Source organism: Mauremys reevesii, linkage group 5 (assembly GCF_016161935.1).
Source record: "Mauremys reevesii isolate NIE-2019 linkage group 5, ASM1616193v1, whole genome shotgun sequence".
NCBI classification, from domain to species: domain Eukaryota; kingdom Metazoa; phylum Chordata; order Testudines; family Geoemydidae; genus Mauremys; species Mauremys reevesii.
The window spans coordinates 54,617,456-54,637,303 of record NC_052627.1 but is presented as its reverse complement, the minus strand read 5'-3'; the positions used below and the strand labels follow the sequence as shown (position 1 = coordinate 54,637,303).

The following is a 19,848-nucleotide window of genomic DNA, read 5'->3' as shown; positions in this document are numbered from 1 at the left end:
CAAACAGCATGCCCAAAAGTTCGAATGATGAAATATAGTGATACTTGGTCTTAAATAACTTTGGTACCTGGGAGATAGAGGGTTATAAAAAGACCAAAAACCTCACAAAGGTGTATCCTACAAAGAACAGTGCAGAACACTCCTGTCTGTGCCTTCTCCCCCCATCCCAGCTGCCATGGTTGGGAGCCAGGGCTGGTGCTGGAGCCACAGTCGGGGCCAAGGCTGGGGCTGGAACCACAGCAAGCCTGGGAGCCAGGTGGCAAGGCCAGGGCTATGCCTGGGAGCAGGTCTGGGGCTGGGAGTGGAGCCATGGGTCCGAGGCTGGGGCCGTAGTTGGGGTGGGGTAGGGATGCAGCTGGGGGTAGAGCAGGGCTGGGTGGTGCTCCATCCCTGCTGCCTGTGGTGGCTGGCCTGGGCCCCCACTAGCTCCCCCCAAATGTTCCTCCATGCCCCGCTAGGGTGGCGCACCCCGCAGTTTTGGGACCACTGTTTTATAGGTTTATGGAGAGCCAGTTGAGTGAGGCTACTCAAACACTGATAGCATCTTTATAAAAGTGATGTGTCTAACAATGAATTGTGCTAAATATTACATCTAACATTCAATAATGGGCTAATATTCTACACTAAGTCATTCTTGACTAATTTATGCTTTTCTCTAAAAGATGTTTCAAGCAATATTTTATAGGTGTATCCCCATATATCAAGCTTTGGTTGCTTTCTTATAGTCAGTCATTTTGATTAGGGAGCAGACATCTTGGTTCAACAGTAACATTTCTTTCTACAAAGATGACCATTTAGTAGTCTGACTAGCTATCTCACAAGTGTCATTGTGAAGGTTTTGCACAAATGCATTGTACCTCCATATTTAGGTTTCTTATATTCAGCTCCAATCACAAAGTCTTCCCTGTAGGCCCATAAATAACCCCAAACTGTTTTTACAGGCCTTTGCTATAAAGCTAGATATCCTCTTTACACTGGCACTCCTCTCCAACTGGCGATCAAGATTTTAACAGATGATTTCCTGTTATTACTGTAGCAGTATCAAAATCTGATCACTTACCATGTAGCATGCTGTCCAAGAAACTGAAGCAAGGAGTTCAGCCAGCTGTTTGTTTTTCAAGTGTTATAACATTTTAAAGAATCGTATGTTAAGTAGATGCCCAGAGTAATACTGTCAGGAACAGGAGGTGGAGCCAGGAGGCCACCTGTGTTGCATGATGATCTATTGCAGCCCAGTCAGAGCATCTGATATTCTATCGTCCCCCGTGATTAATATATATGAGTTGAAAGTGGAGGGAAGGATCTATACTGATTCATTTGTAAAAGGTGAACAAACTTCTCTTTATTTTGTTGATTTGTTAATGAAACAATATAGAAAAAAGCAGACAACAGTTAAAAATAAAAACAAAGTCAACAAAAATAAAGGCAGTTAATAGAGCAAAAGGAAAAACCATGGGGAGCAGTAGGGGGTACTTTACATATACTCTAATAAATTTTGTATGCCAGTCATCACCTTGACCACTGTTCCTGTATCTGTTACTCCTTTCCTTCACCCTTCACTTATCTTTTGTCATCTCAGAATTTATATTGGTCAGGACAGATATTGTATCGGGAAAGAAGTGAGCACATTTTGGGTACTATTGTAAGATAAATAATATAAGATTGGAAATTTAAGGTAACACTGGAAGGAAAGACTTAAGCTTCAGCTGTCCTAAGAAATCATTAGCCCAAGTCCTAAGAATCTCTTGAATTCGAATGAAAAGGAGCCCTTAATTAATGTAATGCCTATTGTGAAATATCCCAAAAGTTAAAACTACAGCTGGCCAAAACTAGGGATTTCCAATTGATGGGAATTTTAATAATTCAAACTTTTTCAATACAATTTGGAAACACCACACATAGAAATCAGTTCCCCAGGACCATGGCAACAGCTGACTGACGTTCTTGTCAGTTTCACTGCTGCTATGCAGATGCAGGTGTGAAACTGACAAAGAATGTTTTTTTCACTTAGCAGCTGCCCAGACCCCCAGGGTATGCTTCTCTGTGGCAGTACTATGACACAAGGACTTCCAGGCCAGCTGGCATCTAGGGCTACTCATTCGGTAGTTGGTAGCCCAGAGAGACAGCTGGCCTGGGAATCTGGAAACCTTGGACCTGGAGTGCTGCAGCAGCCCCACCATGCACCATAGACCCTGAAAGCCTGGGCTCCCAGCAGCCTGCCAGATGAGTTAGCAGGTAATTCACAAAAACGTTTTGTTTCTGACAAAAAGCATGTCTGTCAGACAAGATTCCAGGAACCTTGCAGGTGAATTGGTGAACGTAATAACAATTTAGGTTTGACAAATCAGCATTTTCAGACTAGCTCTTGTTAAAACATTTCCTGCCAGCAGGACAGAGTAAAAAAGCCTTTAATTTAACTAAAAAGTGACCTCATTTTTGTGCACACACCACAGAGGTGGGGGACATAAATAAGGTAAAGGCTCACCATCAATAAATTCTGACAGGAGGATGCCTGATTTAGCATTTGTCAAAGAGAGTTGGAGTTGAGAGCTTAACTAGCAAACAACTTGTGTTTAGCCTGTATCTCCACAGCAGTTAACTTTCTATTCCCAGATGTGGTCCCCAGGCCAAAAAGTTTACCCACCCCTGACTTAGATGCTCCACTGCGATTGGTGTGCCATTGTGCTAGGCTCTGTACAAATGCATAGTAAGAGACAGTCCTTGCCTTAAAGATCTTACAGTCTTGCTGCAGCTCCCCAGATGAACAGCAGGAATAATAACTACTTCCCTTCTCTCTCCCTTTTCTACTTAGGCCCAATCCTGAAAAGATTTACACACATGCTTCATTTTAAGCACATGAATATCCGGTTGAAATGAATGGGACTATTCACATGCTGAAAATGAAGCATGTATTTAAGTCTGTACAGGATCATGGCCAAAATAAAAAAGGTAGGAGGAAGGAAGTGTTGTTATCCCTGTTTTATAGATGGTGAGCTGCAGCGCAGGGAGATTAAGTGACCTATTTAAATGTACACAGGAAGACTGTGGCATAGCTGAAAATTGAACCCAGATCTCCTAAATCCCAGTCCTTTCTTTCCTGTGAAATAAATTTTCTACTAACATTATAACTCTAAAGGCTAGTTTTGCAGTAATGCTGTTTCAGTATATATTTCAGTTTCAGACATAAAATGCATTTTATTTTTGTGTTTCTTGTATTGTATTTTCGTCCTCTAAAACAAATACTGTTGCCTACATTGTAATCTTAGTTATGTTAGAATAAATCTTGAACAGTATAACTTATTGACTTCATCTGATTTCCTGCAATTTAAACCTGTATAATGCAGAACAGAGTTTGGGTCTGCATCCGTAACACTTAGAGCATGCTCTATCAGGGAGTCCATTCTTGACATGCATCTTACATATGTATACCCTTCATGTGGACATTACTCCTTTCATTTGGGACAATCAGGAGAGCATTTGAATCTTTTTAGAAAGATGAAAATGCAGGTGAATTAGTCTAATAAATTACACTGAGGGCTTATCACTCACGCTGCCCTGTTAAGGATTACAGGTCTGATGCTGAGCTCCCACAACTTCAGTGGGAATTGTTGGAATTTCACAGCTTTCAGACACAGTTTCTGCCCACACAGATGTACTTGCCCTAAGGCTGAAGGTGCACATGGTAACGCTTTCCAATATAGGAGTGAGGCTCTTCTCAGATGTCTGTTGCTGCAGGAGCAAGGTGTGGAAGATGGGATAGGGAGCAAAAGTTCAAAGCAGTGCTAATGGAGAGGTGAAACGGGAAGGTGGGAATGTGGTGGGTTGACTGGGATTGGAGGGGAAGTGGGAGCTTGCAGTAGCAAGAAAGGCAACTACAGTGCCTCAGAGACTTGGGTGTTTGAAAAGCCTGAATTTCAGTTCCCATGGATGTCAGCTGGAGTTGGGGATGCTCAGCACATCTGACAAATCATGTTCTAAGTTTCTTGACTTCTACCCTATTATGTTTTAGCTTTGACCTGTAGATTATAGAATATCAGGGTTGGATGGGACCTTGGGAGGTCATCTGGTCCAAACCCCTGCTCAAAGCAGGACCAATCCCCAGACAGATTTTTACCACACTTACCCCTTCAGGGATTGAACTTACAACCCTGGGTTTAGCAGGCCAATACTCAAACCACTGAGATATCCCTCCCCCTCTTCCCAGTACATCATGTGTGTTTGCATATTTTTCTTTGATATGGACACTCCTGCCTATCATTTAGTAGCATTTAGTTCTAATAGTTCTTGTTAAACCTTATTTTTCTAGATGTATAAACCCTCCCTGTCCCACCTCACTTCAGTGCAAGCCTTGGTCAGTGAGGTACAACAGGAAGCACAGGCAGCAAGCTTTCACAGCTCCAAACCAGTGAAAAATTGAAACTACTATATTATATTATTTTTATTTTGTTGTCATCTTCTTTTCCTTCTGTGACTTTCAGCATTTATCTAATCTTGGAAAGGAAGACAGTAACAAGAGTAATTCAGTAATTGTTGCAGAGGTATTTCATGCACATGAGACCCAACAGGAATGTGACTAGAACATATGTAAAAACAGTTCTGTCTGTAAGTGGTATGTTTGATATTAGTACATCTGAAACTTTCCAGAAGGTCTGTCATCACACATTTGGTTATCTACAGACAGCTGTGGGATTTTTAAAGGCAGATAGAGCTCCTCTTCCTGCCCTTCTTCCCACACACGAAGCTGTCTTTTGACATGCAAACTCACACCACTCTTGAGATCAAGAGTGCTTTTAGGATTGCAGCTGTCTGAAGTGTGACTTGTCCGTCATTGTTTTTACAGGCACTTCTGAAGCAAGGTTGTCAGTTTAAACACTTATTCTTACCCTGGTTATCCCTGCTTCCTCCTGTCCAGTAATTTCACCGCAGCGTTTCAAACAAACATACAAACAAACCACAATGAGGCGCCAATCTGTTATTGGAGCTCTACATCACATTTATTTTATGAGAGAGACAAGGTAAGTGAGGTAAAATCTTTTATTGGACCAACTTCTGTTGGTAGAAGTTACAAGCGTTCAGGCTACACAGAGCTCTTTCTGTGTGTAGCTCAAAATCTTGTACCTTCCACCAACAGAAGTTGGTCCAGTAAAAGATATTACTTCATCTACTTTGTCTCTCGCAGACTGAGAATAACTGGGAAAACACTGCATTCATTTTATACACCTTTTGGATATTATGCAAACTTTATTCTTGTGGGAGCAGCAGTATGACCTTAAATACCACAGTGGAATAACAAATTTAGAGCGCTCCAGGCTCAGTTCAGTTAAAAATCAGGCCACTTATTTAGGTGCCTAAATATGTGAACTTAGGAACCAAACTTTAAGCACTCCCTTATGAATATGTTGACCCTAATACTTATGAAGTATCTGAGACAGTCAGATGTTCAGGGCTGTGTAAGTGCTTAGTGTTGTTATTATTGGCCAGATTGTCCTCTCCAGAATGAAAAGCTTATTTTGTAAAAAATTCCACAAGGAATCCCTCTTGGAGTTTGCTCCGAAGTGTTATCTTGTGGGAGTGGTTGGACCCTTTCTGTGGAAAAACCATTCAAAATTGGAGCTGTGAAGAGGCACTATGCCCCCCCCCCCCACACACACTCAGTACTCCTGGTTCTCTGTAAATATGGCTTCAGTGGAGCGGTGTTGGCAGGGACCCCATCTGGCTGTGGCTTCCCAGGTGTTGAATCTGGGGAAAAGTTACTATAGCCTGGGCTCTATTAAGTTTTCCATGTAAGTTTTGTGGGGCTCCACAAAGTTGGGGGAGTGCGGGGGCACGGGGAGGAAGAGGAATGGTACCCTCCTCCTCCATGGAGAGACATCTGTTTGTGTAGAGCCCTCCACACCTGGATTCATCATTGTTATTAATACAAATTAGAGGACAGGGGGATTTGTGAAATTCTTTGAAAATATTAAGTTCTATGTAAGTGCTAAGAATGACTATTATTTATTTCATTATTCCATTCAGAAATGTTCCTACAGATGTGAAAATATTCTGGGTATTATTCTTCTGGAAAGAATTCTGTTAAATTAATTAGCTAGGTCTACATCATCCCTTATAGAAAAACATGTCATTTAAGGAATGGGAAACAACAATGTTCCTCGAACAGAACTTTCCTCTATGATGTTAAGCTATGAATCTTTTAGGCCTCGATTCAGCAGGTCATCTCAATACACGACTGCACTTAAGCACATGCTTGTGTTTAAGTGCTCTGCTGAATAGGGATGAACTTAAGCATGTGTTTAAATGCTTTCCTGAACTGATTTAGCAGGAATATGCTTGATCTTTTGTCCTCCAAAAAGTAGATTAAGTGACTCAGTAAATGTAGCTTTAAGATACTCCTTTGTGCTACCCTGTTAATACGTACTTTGGATGCACCATGAAACCAAGCGTCCTCATCCACTTGAGTAGTATATACGTGAACCAGTAAAACAACCTTGGAATGTCTTAATATATGGCTCTTGATAAATGTCATCCTGTTAAAAGTTAAATTGTGTGATAAACTCAGGACAGACAGTTGCCAGAGGGGGGGGAGGAGTCAGTCCCAGAGGGTTAAAAGGCCCTCCTCCTTATCAACTGAAGCAAGGTACAGGCAGGTTCAGTTCAGCTGGAGAAGGGTTACCCAGGTAGCAAAAGAGAGAGAGAAGGAGCCTGGCTACCAGGAGTATTGAAGCAGCAAGCCTTCCCAGGGCAGGCGGCAGACACTCTCCTACAAGACAGGGCCAGTCTCACCAGAGCTAAAAACAGCAGAGGCTGGGGAGACTGAGACGGACTTTTGCCACATGGTGTCAGGAGGGATGGAGGCCACTGCGGCTCAGCAAGAAGCTACCAGGGTGCAGATGGCTGCCCAGCAGGGCGCGGTGCATGCACAGCAGGAGACAAATCAACTGATGATGAGCCAAGCTCAGGATCGAGCCACCTTGCAGGAGGTTAGGTTCCATGAGTGGAAATACCGAGCCAACAAAGCCGGTCCCAGCTGTTTGACCTGATCCATCCAGTCAAAATGATCCCTCCTCCCTATGATGAGAGTTGCCCTTTGTGAGAGACATCTGACCACTGGGGAAGGGAGGCGCCAGGATAGGGGGCAAGCTATGTACCAAGGGCCCGAGTTGCCATAGCTCCAGGCCGAATATGGCAGAGAAGAAGAAGAGAAAAAGAGCAGCCAAAGTACTCCCAAAAATTAAGGGGCTGCCCGAGGAGTGGTACGCTATGCATGTCCATGGGGATGTAAATTACTATCCGACCATCCGAGGAAAAAATAGAGGTCCAAACCCCCCCACTAAGGTGGATGGTGGGGTGGTCCCTCCTCCCTACTCCCTCTCTCAGAGACTAGACTTCCCAGGTTTGGCAGTGGGTGGCCTCAATGATTAGCAACCCCAGCCTTCCAAGAATTTGCCCAGGACTTATTCTCGCCCCTGGGAAAACCAGGAAGACTCGGCGAGAAAGGAGCCCAGTTCCCCAGGACCTCCCCTTGAAGAGGAGGGAGATAGAATATGATCAAGAAGGATCTGCTGTACCGTGTTGTCCGTGATCAAGGGACATCTAGGGGTAGATAAACCCTGGACCGAATTTCTACAGAGGTTTTGGCCTGTACCTCTCCCGATTATTGAAGTCCCTTGATATGTCCAAGACCATAGCTAAAGAATTAATCCAAATTTTCGCTTAGAGTGAATACCCAAAGAGATCCTGACAGATCTTGTGTCTAAATTAATGAAGGATCTATGTGCAATGCTCCACATAAGGACACTAAGGACATCAGTCTATCATCCGCAGACCGATGGCCCTCTGAGCGTTTTTAATAGGGCGTTGAAGAACATGAAGTTGGGAAGAACAGCGACCAGGGGGAGAACGCCATCGAGCATGTGTTGCAGATGAAAGACAGGATAAACATATTACAATCGCCAGGCGATGACCCAAAAATTCAGGTGGAGATCGGTGATGGTAAGACAGAGAAGCGCATGGTCACTATAGGTCACCCTCCCCCCGAGCAACCTGCCTGGCCATGATTGAACGCAACCAGGACGTGTTCTCAGAAAAGCCAGGCCGGACTACTGAGGTTCACCATCACATCCTCACAGAGCCTGGGGTCATTGAAGAGTCTCATAGCCAATGGTCAAGCCCAGTGGTCCTAGTACCTAGCCGGATGGCAGTATGAGGTTTTGCAATGACTTCGGAAACTGAATGAGGTGTCCCAATTTGATTTTGTCCACCCTTGACCTGACTAAGGGGTTATTGGCAATTCCTTGGCTAGGGCCGACAGAGAGAAGACGGCCTTTTCAACTCCAGAGGACTGTATCAATACACTGTCCTCCCGTTCGGTTACATGGGGGCCTGCCACCTTCACCTTGAGGAAGGCAGGGCTGACTGCAAATCCTCCAAATGCGCAATTGGGCAGCAGAAGCCAAATACCTTGGATATATAGTGAAGAAACAGGTCAGAGCATTCCTGGGGCTGGTGGGGTACTACAGGCGGTTCATCCCCACTTCGCCACCAGGGCATGCCCGCTAACTGACCTAATGAAAGCCCGTGGCCCAGATATAGTGAAATGGTCTAGCGGCTGAGGAGGCATTTGCAGATCTGCTCTGGCCTGCACTGACCCAGGGCTGGTAGCTCCAGACTGGGAGAAGGAGTTTATCTTGCAAACGGATGCCTCAGAACAACTGGTTGGAGCGGAAGAACACTGTTCCTCAGTAGGAAACTCCTGCCCAACCATGCTCCCCTGAAGTGGATGCACCAAAACAAAGAGAAAATGCAGTGACCAGGTGGTTCCTGTCACTACAACCCTTCCACTTCAGAGTACAACATAGGTCTGGAATCAAGCATGCCCAACCCTGTAGTGTTGAGCAGGGGATGTGTGATAAACTCAGGACAGACAGTTGCCAGAGGAGGAGTCAGTCCCAGAGGGTTAAAAGGCCCTCCTCCTTATCAACTGAAGCAACTACAGGTCAAGCAGGTTCAGCTGAGAAAGGGTTACCCAGGTAGCAAATTAGAATCAGCTGAGGGGAGCTACCTGAGGGTAATTAGGATCAGCTGGTTACAACTTGGAGCTGCCTGAGACCTTTTAAACCCTTCCTGGGAGGAAGGAAAGCAGAGAGAGAAGGAGCCTGGCTACCAGGAGTATTGAAGCAGCAAGCCTTCCCAGGCAGAGCGGCAGGACACTCTCCTACAAGACAGGGTAAAAATACTTTAAGACTGGTGAGAAGACAGGGACAGACTTAGCCAGTCTCACCAGAGCTAAAAACAGCAGAGGCTGGGGAGACTGAGACGGGACTTTGCCACAATTGTTAAATGTTATCTTTGGTAATTACTTTTTTTCTCATTTTGAATGTGGCCAGGAGAGGAGAAAATAGCAGTTAACGGGGGGTTTTTTTTGTTTGTTTAATTTAAATAATTTAATTTGCATTTTTCTGTTTCTCTGACTTCAGTCATCTCTCTTTTCCTGTAGATTGCACTACTTCTTCACCAACAACTTGAAGCTTTGCTTTTCTATTAGAAACTCTAAACTGAAAGCTGTTTTATGATAACTTTTAATGATCATGAATAGACTTGAACAATGGAGCCAAACCTTCTGAAACTTTGCAGAGGGGGCTCAGGTCTAGCTCCAGTGTTCATGGTTCAGATTCTCTTCTACCAATGAGCAGGATTCCGATTATAAATTCATAGAGTATAAAGCCAGACGGTATCATTTTGATCATCCAGTCAGACCTTCTGCATAACACAGAAGGCCATAGGTCTTTCCTGAATTAATTTCTGTTCAAACTACAGCATATATTTTAGAAAAACAGCCAGTTTTGATTTTAAGAATGCCAGTGATGGAAAATTAAGAATACTGGCCTCGAAAAATTGTTCTACTCTTAAAAAAGGTGCCTTATCTCTAGTCTGAATTGGCTTCCAATTTCAGCCATTAAATTTTGTTATATCTTTAACTTTTAGATTGAGGAGCTCACTATTACCATGGTTCTGTTACTCAGGTAGGTACTTATAGACAGGGCTTCCCAGAAGATTCAGGGGGCCTGGGGCAAAGCAATTTTGGGGGCTCTTTCCATAAAAAAAAGCTGCAATACTATAGAATACTATATTCTTGTGGGGGCCCCTGTGGGGCCCGGGGCCTGGGACAAATTGCCCCACTTGCCCACCCTGTCTGGGCAGCCCTGCTTATAGACTATGATGAGGTCACTCCTCAACCTTTCTTTGATAAGCTAAACAAATTGAGCTCATTGAGTCTGTCACTATAAGGCATGTTTTCCAATTCTTTAATCATTCTCTTTCCTCTTCTCTGAACCCTTTCACATTTTTCAACATTCTTCTTGAAGTGTGGACAGCAAAATTGGATTCAGTATTCCAGCAGTGGTCACATGAGAGCCAAATACAGAGGTAATATAACCTCCCTACTCAGTATTCCCGTGTTTATACATCCAAGGATCACATTGCCCTTTTGACCACAGCATTGGACTAGGAGCTCATGTTCAGATGTGGTGGAGCTTGGTAGCCTATGACCAGACTCTAAGTTATACTCAAGACCTGTTCATTCCACGGGAAGCTGGACCTCTTTGGTGGAAATTCTGTAGCAGCTTCTGTTAATTGGAAAGAAAGAGGTATTTAATTGACTATGAAAATGAATAATAAAATCAGGAGAGTACTCCCTTTGATATTTATTTGTGCTCCCCCAATGTGTTCTGCTTTCAGTAAACCACACACTTTTGTACTAATAATAAATAATTGCACAATAACTGTTGTGTTATAAGGGGAAGCTAGAAGACCATTGGTTTCAGATGTTCAGTCCTGTTGATTTAATGCACAGGTGTAACAATGGCTGGGTTTGAACTGACTTCATTTTTTCCTGAAATGCCATGTGTGGTCTTTATCTGCACTGCAGCAACACCTATTAGGTTGTGCTCTGGGTCAGTTATACAGAGCCATTCTGCAAGAACAATAACTCCCTTTAGTATTTTGGAATATCACTTTCCTATAGACTGGAGCCATGTCCTGTTTTTCCAGATTACTCCCCATTTTTCTGTGCACAGTGAATGAAAGGGGAACCAACACAAGGTCTATGCACTTCTTAAATGCCACCTAAGCCCTCCAGATAGGCCCTTTCTTTGATACATAGGCCCTGAGCTAGCTCCCTGCTCTTGGGTGAATTTCAGCCATTATGACTTGTGCTCAGCTGTTGTGCATTACTGCCTACTCATGGGACAGTATACTAAGACTTCTTGCTTTTGGATAATTTGCCCACTTATATTAAGCACTCAGAGCATATTCCACTTTTTTTCCATACTTTGTGTTGTCCAACAGATGGGACAATTGGGCCCATCAATTGTAATAGTGCTAAACTACTAAATAAAAATAAGAGCTATTTTAAAATGCAGTATAAAAAGTGTTGCTGAGTACTTCAAAGCTATCAGCAGAAATCAGTTCTTAGTAGAGGCTGGTGTGATGGGGTGTTCACCCCAAACCACCCTGGAAGCAGAAGAGTGTAGTGATCTGGCTGGTAGGCTAAATCACAAAGACAGAGTAGCTTGAGTCACAGGGAATGAGAGATAGATGGCAGGGCTAGCAGCAGAAGAGTGGACCACCCCAGACGTGGCTACAAGGAGGTGCCCCTAGCGGTGAGTAGAATGCCCCATGACACTGGTCTTTAAAGTCAAATGAAATTGTACAGGACGCATTGGAGATACCTGAAAGTGATTGTCTAAAGACAAGCATTGCCTATTGGAAGGGTTCCAGATTCAGATTTCATTGTATTAACCTAGTGGGAAGAAGAGTAACAGGCGTGTCATCTACTCCTACCCTCTTTTCAGACTCAGTTAGCAAATTTGAATGAACATTTAAGAATGAAAAAGGTGCAGGCAGTGGCAACAAGTGCAGAAAAAGGAACTAATGAGAGGCATACGTATGTAACAAAGAGCATATCTCATGGTCTTTTACTGTTGGAACCCACACCTTCCCATCCCCCATCCCTCCACTCTGCTTATTGGCATTCCATGTGCTCTATGTCTAGTTTAGAGCTCTCATTGGACTCAACTCTAAACTCTCATTGATGCCAGTGAGAGTAAAACTGGGCTTTCAGATTGTAATTCCTTGGACAAAGAGCTATCATTTTTTTAAAAAGAAAGTTGTCTCTAAAGTACCCTGCACATATGTGGTGCCATGTAAATAATCATGGAAAGGTAGGGCCGTAAAGGACCTTGAGTGGTCATCTAGTCCATCCTCCCATGCTGAGTCAGGGCAAAGTATACCTAGACCATCCCTGACAGATGTTTGTCTAACCAGTTCTTAAAAACATCCGATGGTGGGGATTCCACAACCTCCCTTGTTAACTTATTCTAGTACTTTAACTATCCTTATAGTTAGATATTAGGAGACACTTTCAGTCTCAGTCTTCCTTGCTGCAGATTACTTCTTGTCCTAGATTGGTTGAACATGGAGAATAATTGATCACTGTCCTCTTTGTAACCGCCCTTAATGTATTTGTTAATGTAACTGTTACCAGGTCCCCCCTCAGTCATCTTTTCTCAAGAGTTTTTTTTAACCTTTCCTCATAGGTCATGTTTTCTAAATCTTTTATATTTTTGCTGCTTTTTTCTGGACTCTCCAATTTGTCCACATCTTTCCTAAAGTGTGCCCACACATACTCTTAAGTAAGTTCATACAGTTTAATGGCTCTGATACTTGTCATCCAAGCACAACAGAGGAAGGGGTCCTTATGGTGGATACCAGTATGCAGAATACTGAGATGGGGAGTGCTAAGAACCTGGCTATCAATATTCAAAGTTCCAGGAGAAGAGATTAATGTAGTTGAAAAATCATCTTCACCACTACCCTCAGCTTTAAAGTCCTCACCCTCAATCAACAGTTGCTTTCTTGCTGTCAATTTCTAAGACATGCTTAGAATGTATCAGAGAGTAGCACTTCAATTTCTCCTTCCACAGATTGGTGTTATGCTTAAGTAATGAGGTTAACAATCCTTTATGTGCAGCAATAGGATAAAATGAATAGGTTTGGATTTTTTTTCACACTAGATGTTTGCTCAGTATCAGCATTTCCACGGGGAGGCACAAATCTAATGTCCAATCTGGAAACAATCTCTCTCCATTTCTACTTTTCCTGCCTCCACTGGATTTGCAGCCACAGTACTTTAAGTATTAACTTACAAAGTGCAGAGATAGTATTCAATAGATTTTGATACAATATTAGGTAATTCAGATATCAGGCAACATTTCCAGTCCAGCTTTAACTGGGCGCACAGACAACTTTTCAGGAATAATTATCTCCACTTGGACATTTCAGTACCTGAGTGCAACTAAAAGTAGTTACATGCCAAGGGATTTTAATTAAACCCACAACTAATTAGAAGTATAGAACTGCACTTGCAGGTTCCTAAGAAAAGGCCAGTTTTTAAAAATCTGGTGCTAGTATGAAGGAAGAAACTCTGTCTCTGTGAATGCCTGAAATGTTTTGCTTGCTTTTCTGTTTACATTTTTGTCTGTGTAACGTTCAGCCATTTATTCAATCTGATTGATTAAAGCCAGTTTGTTGTTTTTAATAATACAATGAAATATAATTTAATGCAACAGCATGCATTACTTTGGTATCAGTGTGAATACTTTATATTTACTAAAATACAGCTTTGCTGATAACATAGTGAAAAATGAAGGGGCAAACTGGTTTTTCTTTGACCTGGTTGAATAGATGTTTCCAGCCAAATTTAGTACCCAATATCGCTTTCATAACAGGCCTGATCCTGCAAATGCAGTCCTTACATGGACAAAGCTCCCATTGACTGCAGGATCCAACATATATAAAACAGCAAAATCACTGTACTGAAGAAAACCACACTTCAGTGTTTGCTCTTAAAATTCAGACTGAACATTTCACTAGTATTTATTTTATCAGAAAATGTAATATATTTTTATCAACTTTGTTACTGATACCATTTTTTCTAATTCCTTCCACCATATACAGGCTTTTGTCACTTCTCAGAAGTACCCAGTACATTATCCAACCCTAAAATATCTAATATTAAACTTTTCTCTTTCCAATATTCTCCTAGGGTTCTAAATTATAGCATTTAGTTCTGAAGATTAAAGCACAACCAGTCTTCAAACAACTCTAGAAGAACAGACCAAACATTCATACTAGCCGTTTTAGTTCTGGATACTGAATAGTGGTAGCATACCCAAATGAGAGGCACTATGCCTAGTACTAAGATAGATATTTGATTTAACAAAGTAGTTAATAACCAGGCAACATTCTGCTTAATCTGAGAATTAGTCTGCTCTGCGACCCAGAAAAAAACAGGTTAATAATGAGGGATTTAAAAGTTAAGTAAGTCTTGCGTCTGGGCAAGGATCTCTTCCTATAAAGTTCTACTTCTCTCCCTATTTTCTTCACTCAGTATATCACCTCCTTTCTGAGGATGTGGGTGCGGAGGGAAAGACCTGTTAAATGGCCCATCATATGATACTAGTTCCTGGCTAGTCTACTAATACACTAGGATTTTTTAAGAAGGGATGTTTTGCTTTCTTTCAGGCCAGGTGTGATTGTCAGGATACTTTTCTGAGTTACAACATGGACACATCTATGAAGTGAAACTTTAGAGGGAGCACCTGAAGCAGCAGAATTTGGGCTTGAGGTCAATTTGTATGCTAGAGACTGTGAGCAGCCAAATATCTGGAACGCCAAAATCTACTTGTAAAATGCATGAGCTTTTCAATACGTAGTAAATCAGTGACTGAAGAAACTGGAACACCATGGAGAGCTACCTATTAATCACCATGAGTGGCAGCAAATAATCTCAACCTGATCTAATTTAAGGGAGAATCAAGTTCTCACTATAAGGGTGAGTCAACACCTCAAAAAATTAGGATCAGTTTTAAAGCCACAGCCAGCTACGGTGCAGCTGTGTCAGTCCTAAATGGACAGTGTAAAAAAGGCTCAGGCATTTTTACTAACATGTCATGAAGTAAATTGGACTAGTTACAGGGTATGGCACCATTTGCTGTGAGTCTGGATGGTAGAACTGGGTTCTAAATAAGGCACTGTTAATGCCAGCACAAACACACCATGTCCTGTAAGCAACAAAGATGAATATGAGTCAGAACCCAATGCTGTAGATCTTAAGGAACCCTAGAGACTTTTTGGATATCCTCATTAAAGAGCAAGTCAAATTCAACCATAAAAGAGCATCTTGGAAGGAGCAATGGAGAGTTGGATTCTTTTGTTTAATTGGCCATGGGAATGGGACAGGGCGGTCTGAAGGAAAATATACTGTCATTTTGAGCCAGTATCCAAGAAGCCACCTCTAGATACTGATGTGGAAGCAAGCACAGCTTAATATAAAAGTAAGTTTAACTAAGTTCTCCCAAAGATGTCTGAACTTGGAGAACACCTAACCCACAAAAATAGACAGCCAGGAGGAGGTGCCTTCCCCCTTTATAACCAATAGCCTAGTGGTTAAGGCCCTCATACATGATGTGGGAAACATGGATTCAAATCCCCACTCTGATGGATTTAGAGCAGGGGCTTGAACTAAGGTCTCCTACTTTCCAGGTGTGTGCATTAACCACTGGTTATAGAGCCATTCTCATGCTCTTTCTGGCCCAATGACTAAGTATTCCATACACAATGGAACAGCTTCAACAGCAGAGACTGAGAGAAACCGACCACAGAATACCCTCACGTAGCTGAATAGTTAGGTAATCACCTTGGAGATGGGAGTTCTGGGAGCAAGTCCCTGTTCTGAGCATGCCTACTGGATCAGGCCCAGCAGGTAGAGGAATGTCTAGTTTGTGAATCCCACTGGGAGTTGGTCACCAAGCTGCTTGGCAGTGTGAGGATTTAGGCATATTTGCACATACCAACCAGCATACGTTTAGGGACCTACAGGACTTTACTAGTGGAAACTTAGGGGCCTAGGGACTATAAGTGCCTGTATTAAGCAGCAGCTGAGTGGTGGTTTTGTGAATGCCAGTGGCACCTAAATGTCAGCCTTAGGTATCTACACTGGCAGTTGGATGCCAAAGTTCTCCTTGTGAATCTAGTCCCAATCCTAACTCTGGATAGGGGGGTCACTATTTGCTGCTGCTGTCTTGCTTTGGTGTCCTAATTAACTTTGGAGATAATCTATTTTACTTTTAAATATGTCTCCTGAATTCCTACAGTCCCAATCCCTTACTCAGGCATTACTCAAGTAAAACTCTCCAAACTCCTTTGAAATCATTGGAGTCACTCTGGAGTTATACCCGGGTAACTGAGTGACTGAGCATGGAAGGAATAAGGCAGGGGTTCTCAAACTTTTGTAGTGGTGACCCCTTTCACACAGCAAGTCTCTGAGTGCGACCTCCCTTATAAATTAAAAACACTTTTTTTTTATATTTAACACTATTATAAATGCTGGAGGTGAAGCAGGGTTTGGGGTGGAGGCTGACAGCTTGTGGCCCTGCAGGTAATAACCTCGTGGACCCCGAGGGGTCACAACCCCCAGTTTGAGAACCCCTGAAATAAGGCTTCCATAGTCACTTTTGCCTGAGTGAGGGCTTGGGCACTCTAGAATGAATGGAAGTAAGATGAAGTAGAGCATGATGCTGTGTTTCAGGAGCCTAACTTGCTTAGTCAGTTCATGGCTGGTAGAGTTACAACCTTTGGACTCACATTCTCAAGTTTTGTCAATATATGTAAATGAATATTAAGTATTGATTCAGTGAACAGTTATGAACTACTATAACATAACAGAGTACATGTTAAAGGCAAATGAACTCTAAACACTCACTTATAGTGAAGCATAGTTATTTTATGATTTTGCTAAGTGCTTTAACTACATCAGTGTTCTACCTTCATTTTTATTAAATACTGAGGTGTTTTCTGGAGCATGAGGTAATAACCTAAAATACAGTTAAGCTCTCTATAAAATTAAGGGTATATACTTAGCCCTCTAAGGATGGGTCTGCTGAGGCTTCCAGTCACTGTTATTGGGTGGTCCACTGTCGTGGTGGAATGCTTAAAAAAATACTGATTTAGATCTGTAAGGTGTTTTTATAAAGCCTCATTAAACACTCTCTTAAATAAAGTAAATTTAAGTAATCCTTTGCCTGACATGCTTGCTGTAGCATTTGACATTTCAAGAAGCTGCCTTAAGAATCAGCCTAACAATTACCTGTAACAGGTTTTCTCTTTTCTTCAATACCTACGAAGAATGAACAATCCACGCAGCCAGTCAGGAAGTGCATAACTGTAACATGTTTTTACATAAGCAGAAACATCCAAGCAGTGCTTATGGTGCTAATATTGATCAAAGACAGGACACAAATCCAGACAGAATTACATATGAAAAAAGAGAGTAAGGATGGGTGTTTTCAAAAGCGCTAAACATCACCTAACTCTGCTCCCAGTGAAATCAGTAGTAGAATTCCCATTGATGAAAATGGGAGCCGAGTTAGGCCAGCACTGAGCATTTTTTGAAAATCTCACTCTAAAGCACATTTTACTATACAAAATTCCATAAGGAGCAAATTCCATCCATATGCCATGGGGCATGAAGCGTCAATACATTTCACCTCTGGAAATCTGGGTTCTAATACTCATTAAACTCACAGGCTGAAATTCATCCCTGTTTAAAGAGTAGAGCAGAAGGCCTATGCAACATGTAAGCCTTATTCTGAAGTCTCAAATGAGACTTGAATGGTGTTTAGGCCTTTCACTGGGGCCACCCCTCCTCCCAGGAACCCCTTGGACCCAGAACTATGCAGCAGAGACACCCCAAGCTAGGGACACTAGAGCCTAGACTGCCTCCTCACCATCCCAGGCTATGATCTTACAGGCAAACTGCAGGAGAGCAGTCAGACAGAGACTCCAGCCGATAGCACCAGAAGCAGCCAAAGCTGATACCTTTGGACTCTGGAAACTCCAGTCCAAACTTTCTCTGCCCTGTGCTGATTGGCTGTTTGCTCCAACTTTCCCCTTCCCTCACAGTCTCTTCACCCCAGCTTTACTCCACACCTCCCCTCTCCTCGCCTACCCTTGTCTCCCTCATCCCTTCCTTTTTCTTTCCATTTAGCTCAGTGGTTCTCAAACCTTTGCACTGGTGATCCCTTTCACACAACAAGCACACAGTGCAACCCCTCCCTTATAAATTAAAAACTTTTTTTATATTGAACACTACTGTAAATGCCGGAGGCAAAGCGGAGTTTGGGACAGAGGCTGAGAGCTTGCGACCCCCATGTAATAACCATGTGACCCCCTGAGGGGTCACAACTCCCAGTTTGAGAAGTCCTGATTTAGCTGATCCCCTCCCTCCAAAAAAGAACAAAGAAAAAGAAAGAAAATAAATCATGGACCTAACATGACGTTTGCTGCCATCATATTGTTTGCTCTGCTTGTGTGTTATACGCATTTCCTCACCCTGTGTCTGTCCTTTCTATTTAGACAATACAGTCTCATTGTTTCCTTGCACTCCCCAATATGTGTGTATCCATGTGTGTCATCTCTTGTCTATTAGATTGTAAGCTCTTTGGGTCAGGACCATCTTTTGGTTCTGTGTTTGTACAGGTCCTAGCACAGTGAAGTCCTTATCCATGACTGGGGTTCCTAGGTGCTACAGTCATCATCATTTATAACATTCTTGGTTTAACATAATTTTAACTGAGAATAGAATCTAGGTTTCTGGCTTTATTAAGTGCTATTAGAATCTGAGCAAGAATAACATGTCAATGTGTAGTATTCTCTAGACACTCTGAGACTGTTCTGTAGTTGTTAATTTTAAAAACTCAGTTTTACTTTATTTTTACATAGAAATTTAAATAGAAAAACATGAGATCACAGTTATGGCAAACAGAAATTTTAGTATTTTTAAATATTCGTGTTTATCGAGTGAAATCAAAAAGTATTTGAAACAGAAAAATGGCATTCTTTGATACTTTAAGTAGAACTAAAGAAAATGGTTTAACTGTAACATTTCAAGAAAATGTAAATTCAATTATCTGAACTCCCTCAAAACCTCTGAAAACCCCTCAAAATAGGTTTTATAATGAAAAACGAACATTTCTTTAATTGCAGGATAACCAAGTCTACAGAAAATGTTTAAAGAAAGGAGTTGTTTGAGGCTATATTATTGGCTATATTAGAGCTGTAGTACAAAAAACAGAATGCAAAATCTGTCCAAACAAAATATGTAGCTGACAGTTATTTCATTTCAATATTCTCTGAAACACATATACTGTACTGAGGTTTGATCTCATTTTCAACCTACAAGCAGTGGATGAGTAAGCAGCCTATAAAATAATTTGATATCCATTCCAGCACTTCCTACCCACCTCTTGAAACAACATTTAATAACATATTCCAAGACAACCAGTGAACTTGTGAAAAAGTAATAATCTAGGGTCTTGATTAGCAACCATTTAACAGAAAGAATTCTCCCTTCTGTTCTGTTCTTGTGGGTATTCCACTAAAAGGGGACCGTTGTATTTAGCCCACCTTGCTCTCTTTCAATTTAAGCCCTGAGTAGCCTTCACAAGTAAAAAATAAACAAAATTCATACGCATTTTTCATAAGGGTCTGGAGTACTGTTAAGGACATTGGCTTTGAAAATCTCAGCCATTTTTTATATGTAAGAGCACATAGAGCCTACAGAATGCAATGCTATAGAAAATATATTTATTAAAAGCTAAGATGTGTATCTGAAATACACACATTAAAACATACACACATTATGCTAGAAAACATAAACACTAGGCACTGTACATAAATTCACACTGTGACTATCATGCAGTTATGTGCACTGCTTGTTGAAAATTCACT

The 19,848-nt window shown here is 42.0% G+C and overlaps 1 protein-coding gene across 1 annotated transcript in view; it reads left to right on the top strand.

Annotated features, from left to right (window-relative positions):
- Positions 1 to 15,236, top strand: part of ANAPC10 (anaphase promoting complex subunit 10) — a 96,331-nt gene extending 81,095 nt beyond the window's left edge. The window contains exon 8 of the transcript XR_005598757.1: positions 14,584 to 15,236. The gene's annotated coding sequence lies outside the window, so the exon portion shown is untranslated. The remainder of the gene's footprint in view (positions 1 to 14,583) is intronic.
- The last annotated feature ends 4,612 nt before the right edge of the window (positions 15,237 to 19,848 follow it).